Below are 8,185 nucleotides of genomic sequence, written 5' to 3'. Positions count from 1 at the left end.
TGCAGTGCGCTGCTATTGGCTATCGCCATATGCAGGAGATTTGACGCGCACTATAGCATGAAATATAGTAGTCTGCCACGATAATAGCCTAAATGAAAAATTAGTATTTATTTATCTGTTCATGACATAATTATAACATAACAAGACTAAACTAATATGACGGTCTTCTAAGTTCCTGGTTTAAGTCCTATCTGCTGAATTGCAGTCAACCTGTGGATATGATGTGTGGAAGGAAAAAAATCATCGGTATCCAGCTACACATCCAAACTTCGTAAAGTAATAAGTAGAGTTCCCCAAGGCTGTCTCCTGGCATACTTTTATCACATATATCAATGACTTACATTGACATGCACTGATGAGTGGAGAGTCTAGCAGTCATAGACCAATGATCTCTAATCACTTACAAATCACAATATTTATTGTCTTCTAGAAGCCAGGGTTCAAAGGCAACAATTTTTGTCATGCACTTCTCACCCCATTTCTGACCGCCTGACCAGTTTTAGCTAGAGGCTGCCGGCGGAAAGGGAAGGGGAAGTTTTCTGAGTCTACTCCCCCCACCTCCAACCTGCCGACCAGTGCAATGGTTGAAAATTCATGGTTTCAGGTACCCTAGTTGATCACCTATGTAGACTGATAGAGGATTGGTTTCCCCAAATTCCCTTTCATGTTGTTCGAGAAACTCTGGGGGAATAATTCCAATAATTACACCACCAATTTTACACATTATATTTATGTATAATAGCATATGGCTTCAAGACTTATTATTTATGAAATGAGAAAGTAAATATTTTAGGTGCAGACGAATTACTGGAAACAGTTCCTTTTTCTTCAGTAAGGAATGTGATCAGTGGCGGCGAGGGGGAGCAATTGCTCCGACCTTTTTTCCACTTTTGTTCCTACACTATGCTGAACCTTATCTACAAAGAGAAATAAACTGTCTTTGCCCCTCCCCCCTAGTTTTGGGACCCAATCGCTGCCATTGAATGTAATTATAAAAAATACAAAAATACAAAATCCTATTTTTTTTTCGTTTTAGTAGTATTATCTTTAAATGTGCACTAACTTCTTGCCACTAGTTGATCAATACATTCTGATAAGCGTAACAGTCTGAAATACATACGTGCGATGGTGGTGGTGGGAGGGGTGGTGTATTGTACATTGTCTGTAGTGAAATAATTGAATAATGTTTCAGTGAAAAACTATGCAATGGGCAAATTACACAAAACTTCTTATCAGTTTTTTCTGCTGTGCTAATTTACATTTTTGTCATTTCATATAACTTTTCTGGTTCAAACGTTAATTGCAATGCGACAATAAAAATAGCAAAACTCATGCTAGTGATGAGGGAGAATCATAAACATTCATACTGTACTCAAAATTTGAACTCGAGACCTTTCTTCCACGTGCTTATTGTTTTCAAGGAGGGCTTTCTTAAAATGCCTTGCCTCTCTCTCTCTCTCTCTCTCTCTGTGTGTGTGTGTGCGTGTGCGTGTGCTTGCATAGACCCAACCAGAAAGTTTTTAACGGAGGTCAGGCTGCTGAAAAAGTATTTTGAATGTCAACATTGGCAGGAAAATGGGGGTAAATTATTAGAATTATTTATTTTTATAGAAAATTATATTCAAAGTGTGATTTATGACCACCACAGCACCCCTTTCCAGTTTGTATTTGTTTATTTAGCATCTCTGTTCTAGCTATTTAATTGTGACTGTGAGGACTAATCTACTGTTAGATGCAAATCGTATTTAATTTTTGAAGTGAAACTCCGTAGAGGATTCAGATATTTGCACACGTGGCTACAGATATATAATATTCAGGTTTCATTCTAAATTATCAGTTCCATGAAATAACTAAATTCTTTCGACTGTGACAATTCGAAACTTTGTAAAAGTTGAACGGATGCTAATAAATGAAATCAAATCACGCTGCAATGCACAATGCTTTAAAGATTAGATGTCACTGCAGTGATGACTTACCACTAAACCTAGCTTCAGCCAAAACCAAACTACATGCAGACGACACAGGATGGTACAAAATGGAGAACATGAACAACAATTTATATCTAGTAACAAAAACACAAAAAATTGCTAGCAGAGTGGTTCTGCAGTAACAAACTAACCACTTGAGAAATAAAAGTAACAATGAAACAACTTTAATCATACAAAATTAGAACATCAAATACAAGCACACCATAAAGTTTCTTGAAATATGCATGGCACACTGGGACACATATTGATTATCTAGCTGGAAAATTAAACAAATGCTTACATGGCATTATAATCATGAAAAATAACAAAAAATTAAACAGTAGGAACATTACAGTTTAGTCTTTTCCAGTCAGAATCAACCAAAAGTCTTATATTTTGAGGAAATATAAAAAAACAGTACTGTCTTTACACAAAAAAGGCATTAAGAATTATGAAAGGGAAGAGAAGGAATGAATCGTTTAGAGAAATCTTTAAGAAACTTGGCATTTTAACACTACCCTGTCTATATATTCTTCACTTACTATGGTAAGACCTGCTTAGTTTCTCCAAGCACACCAATACAATGCAAGAAACTCTAACCTCATATGACAACCCACTAGATGGCTCTTCTTGAAGATGGTCCCCACTCACAGGCATCCACCTACAACTAACTAACTAACAAGTTACCTGACCACATAAAGTTAATAAAGTCAAACCCTAATTTTAAGATAGAATAAAAGAAAAATATATACTAGATTGTTACTTTTACTCGGTAAACAAATTTCTAAGTCTGTAGTACAATGAAACTTAAGTAAACAAATCATACAAATACCAATTAATGTTAAAGTAAGTATGAATGACCTATCATAGGCTAAGATATCTTATATGTCCATGCAACACACTAGAAAATCTATGGTTTTAAAATATCTATGTAATCACATCTCTGCATATTTTACTTTGGCATGTCTGACATTGCAGATGTAAATGTGATTGAGGAATGAAATAAATCTTATGTTATCAATATGATGCCTCAAGTGAACTGCAAAAAATGTTTTTGTTGACTTGTTCTTAACAAACGTGTATTAAAAAAAAGCAGTTGCACAGATCAACTTATATTAATAAACAACTTCTTTCAGAATCAGATATAGCAAGCCTAAAACTCACGATTTAAATTAGCAAACAATGTGAATGCAGAAAGAAAATTTCAATACATTTACCCTAGTTTTCAATTCTGTAAGAATGAATCTCGCATCATTACTGATAGAATACACACTGACTTCTTGCCTGAATCTTACGACAGTGGACACGCTTTCTGTAGTTTCCATTTGCCATTGCTTCCTCTTTGTACTCTTCAAGCAACCTTGAATTACTTGTTCTGGTAATCCGGAATATGTGCTTGAAGTGGAGCTCCTACTGCTTACATCTGGTTCGAGAGATCAATCACCTTTCACTGATGAATCTCTTGTGGGCATTCCAATGTCTATAGTTTCTCTCCTGTTACATTTATTTTCTGTGGGCAGTTCGTCTACAGAATGATTGCTCGATTCAGGCTGTATGTGGTATTTGTTTGATATAATACCTTTCAAAGAGAGTTCATGTAAACAATTCTCTTATTTATTTGCATATTTATAGTCTTCTTTCATTCTTGTTAGATGCACATAGATTATTTACTTAATATATGGAATTGTTGCTCCTAGCTATTCAAAGCCAACAATAATGAATAAACCTGGGTGCCTAGTACGTACCTTCTCAACTGAGCTGCTCCATTCACTAACCATAAATTGTATTTCATTGTATTATTATATTGCTTTGTTTATGATATTGTAAACACAAGGTGACATGTCCGATATCACAGCATATAAATGCAAACAAGTTATTCATGGATGAAAGAAACTAATAACCAATGTAAATATAGTCTGCATCAGTCGCGCCAGCACGAAATAAAGAAATAAATGGCGAGATAGACAAAAAAAACTATATTTTGTATGCATGGACGTCTGCAGGATTTTTTCTAGGGAGGGGCAAGGAAGGTATTTTTTTCCGCGGGGAACCAACATGGCATATTTTCCCCAATAATAGTGTTGATCCCACAAAAAAAAACATTGCTTAAATTTGAATTTATCATGTTCGTGCAATAATTAACACACATTATTGTAGCTGAAATGAAAATATATGTGTTAAATATATAATTATTGGTTAACTATCGTTTTCCATGGGGGCACGCCACCCTCTCCCTCCCCCTTCCGGACACCCATGTTTGTATGGACATAAAATATTTTCCCCTCTACAGGAATTTTAAGGAGGCAGGAAGGATTTTGCTTCCCCCCTCCACCCAAGACAGCTAGGGTCCGGATGCCAGAAACTGAATTTTGTTTCTCTTTGATTGGAGTAATGAATGGGCTTAATTAATTGTATTTTATTGTTCGTATGAAGCGCTACAAGAAGTTTGCCACTTTGAGGCTGCTTGCTTCAAGCAGTTCAGAACTATGCTCATAGATGGCAGCACGAGCCTTGCTCGTATAATCCAGGTTGCAGAAATCGCCGGAATAATGACATACGCTTCATTCAGAGCGAAACAAACATCAGTTATTTCGATTCAAGATTTTACTCAAACTAATGGGAGCCTGATATTTCCATGTATCTGAAATAAGTAAGTACGCAAGTTCAAACACAGCAATTTCTTTTCTCATGATTCAATCACAGTCGAAAACAAATATATTAAGGAACGAGAAAGAATCAGCATTCTCAAATTTGTGCAAGTGTAGAATCGCAAAATTTCGTCGGCACGGCACTACGCAATGACTAAAATAAATTGCTATATTGCTTCATGTTATTAGTGACCCTTGCTTCTCCCTAACCGATTGCGTAGTTCAAAACTTGCACATTCCTCCATGAGATGTCATAATCTTAATTTTTATTTACCCGTTGACCCAATATTTCATGGTTATAGTATGGAGATCGTCAGAAAAACATTCATGATTTTTACAAAATTCCCATATACCATAGTTTCAGTTTATAGGATGTGATTCACCAATTTACATTAAATGTATATTAATAACCCACAGCGCTACAGCCCTTGAAGGGCCAGGGCTTACCTACCAACTGCCGGTCTCCCTCCCACACTGTTCCTCCGTCACCTAGTATCGCGTGGAGATCTTAGACCAGTATAGGAGTGACGGGTGATCAGCCCGACGAACCCCCAGCCGTTGTTGTAGGTCTTCTTGACCGGGTTACGCTCACTCACTCGGAGCTCCCCAATTTCCTCACGATGGTGGGTTGCCACCGGCCCTATCCGACCAGAGCCGGATTCGAACCTACGCCGTCCCGCAGCGAACGATCTCAAGACGAGTGAACGCCTTAACCCGCTCGACTACGGAGGACTTAAATGTATATTACATTTCCTATATTAAGAACAATAATAAATACGTGTACTGTATATATAATTACAATATGTAGTATATCAAGATTTTTTTTAATATTTATGAGATAACATGGGTATGAAGATTTGAAGAGGACGTGAAGGTATAACCCATCAATAAACTACTAGAGGTATAACCGAAGATAAGCTGTGAGGTATTGTTCGACTCGATCCAATCTTTCTTCCAGCGCTGTACCCTATGTTGCCGCGTTTACCTATTAAGAAACTTGCAGTCAAACAACTGATTATGCCAGCCAGGCACGTAGCCCGGGGGAGGGCTCAGGGGACTGAAGCCTCCCCCCGAAATCCTTCAAATATCTAATTGGTAATTAATTTTACTTCGTTAGCAGGATTAAACATTTTGCATAATAAGTTGTAATATATATTGAGAAATTCATTTTCAGTTCTTCTTCTACCCCCACCCCCTTCGAAATTTTCGTCTTTAGATGGCGGTTGCTGATAAGGGATGAACCCCTCCGAAATAAATGTCTGGTTACGGGTCTTTGCCTACCTGTTTGTGCAACAAGCGGTAACCTTGGAATCACTCTTCCCCGAAGGGGCAGTAGGGAAACGATTCTGTCAACATGTTCTGCGTTGTGAACGGTCGCCTGGGGTTAGTTTGCTGGGTATAGATTAACTGCATAAATTATTATTATTATATTTACTATCATTATTATAGCCAAAAAGGAAGTTTATTGTAGAATGCGTTGATCTGCCTATCAGATTTATCAGATTTATTCTGTTTGTTTCGTCGTCGAATGTTTCTTTTGTCTGGTATTAGCCCCGTCTAGTTCGCTGACATTAGGTTTAGTGCAGGTGTATCCCGGTGCCAGGCTGGTGCAAGGAAATGGCGTTCAACAAAGTAGATGATAGATGGTGTAAGAATCAACAAATGCCTGTCTGCTGCTTTAAGCGTTCATTTGATGAGTTAGCACCAGTGATGTGCCGTACACTATTAGTTTACGTCTACATGCGTTGTATACACGTAATTTACGCGTAGATTACATTGGGTTGTAGTTTACGTATAGACTACGTAGTAAATCTAAATTGCATTAAAATTAATTTTCAAGGCTTTCATGAAAGGAAAGTGACATTTTGAACTATATTGGTTTCTATAACCCATAGCGCGACAGCCCATGAAGGGCCTTGGCTTACCTACCGACTGCCGGTCTCCCTCCCACACTGTTCCTCCGTCACCTGTAATAACGTTGAGGTCTTAGACCAGTATTGGGGTGACGGGTGATCAGCCCGACGAACCCCCAGCCGTTGTTGTAGGTCTTCTTGACCGGGTTACGCTCACTCATTCGGAGCTTCCCAATTTCCTCACGATGGTGGGTTGCCACCGGCCCTATACGTAGGCCGAATAAATTCCGAGCCGGATTCGAACCTACGCCTAACGAACTGAAAAGGATCCTATTTACAACAAAATTTATCTTCTCTTCCATCATAACTATGGAAGAAGATAAATAGTATGCAAAGAAAACAACAGATGGCAGTCATGAGGCAAAATTAGTCTTTTTTCCCATAAATCATTAGAATATTTGCTATGTTAGATTATCTTTTCCTTGGTGAGAAATTGTTCGAATTTGAAAGGGAGCGTATAAAAAGTTTTTCTCGTTGTTTACATAGATTACGTCATCTACGTGTACGAAATAGTCTACGTGTAGAATGTAGACTATCGTTGTTTACGCGTAAACGCACAACACTGGTTAGCACACACCGTGTGACAGTGCAACACAAATAACACCGCTCCAGAAGGTAGTGTAAAGGGTGCACGCACCAAATACGCTACTGTATTTGACACCAAATCAACGAAGTAGACGAGTCGGTGTTGCAGCGTGCACCCAACTAGACGCGCGAGTGCAGAGAGAGTCAAAAAGTGCAGGCAGGGACGTCGGAACCGAGGGGGGGGCTTGGGGTGTCTTGCCCCCCACCCATCATCGAGGGGGCAAGATAGTATTTTTACCCCCCCCCCCGCCCCTTCCCGGTCGCGTGCTAAAAATGAGACACTTTTTTTTCCAGCTTAGGCTGTGTTTCGTTTTGAGAAAATGGAAAAAATATTTTTACACAAGTTAAATGACCGCGGACTCAAGTTTTAGCTACCAGCAAGAAATATGTGACAGAAATATTTACGTGCAGATAAGAATCACAGCCACGTCTCCGCAAATCAAGCATAAGGTGGAATTATCCCCCTATGAATTCGCAGCTTCGGTTTCCAGTTTCCCTTTGTATGTACAAGGTTTCGTATGTATAGGTGCGGTCGGTGTGAAACAATAAACCCAGAGTACCCCGATGGGAAGGGAGGGGGCAGAGAACAGCTTGATTTTAAATCTATTCTTTTCCATCTACAAGTACATTGCATGGATGCAAGGACTCCAAAAAGGGGGGGGGGGGTTGCAGATGAAGCTTGAGCCTTGAGTTCAAAGTTGAAAAGAATTCGAGACGAATGCGAGAGGACGCAGATGTCCAGTCGGTAGGGCGTCTGACTGTCACGGGGAGAGCGGGGTTCAATTCCCGGGATGGGTGATCTAAAGTCGGATTTTTTCCGGCCATTTCCCAGCATAAAGCGGCTCCGAGGCCCACCCAGCCTAAAATGAATAGGTACCTGGGAGCAACCTTGGGGAGTAAAGGCAGCTGGAGCGTGGTGCTGATCAAATCACCTCCAAAATGTCCGAGATATGAATGTGTGGACCTTACCCCCACATTTCGTAAATGTGGCTTCATGGCACGGTGCTATATGCTCGGGTAAAAAAAAAAACTCACACGTGAACATAAGAATAGATGGTGTTACCTCTCTCTG

Source organism: Lepisma saccharinum, chromosome 1 (assembly GCF_977018435.1).
Source record: "Lepisma saccharinum chromosome 1, izLepSacc3.1, whole genome shotgun sequence".
NCBI lineage: Eukaryota > Metazoa > Arthropoda > Insecta > Zygentoma > Lepismatidae > Lepisma > Lepisma saccharinum.
Note: the sequence above shows the minus strand (reverse complement) of the source record.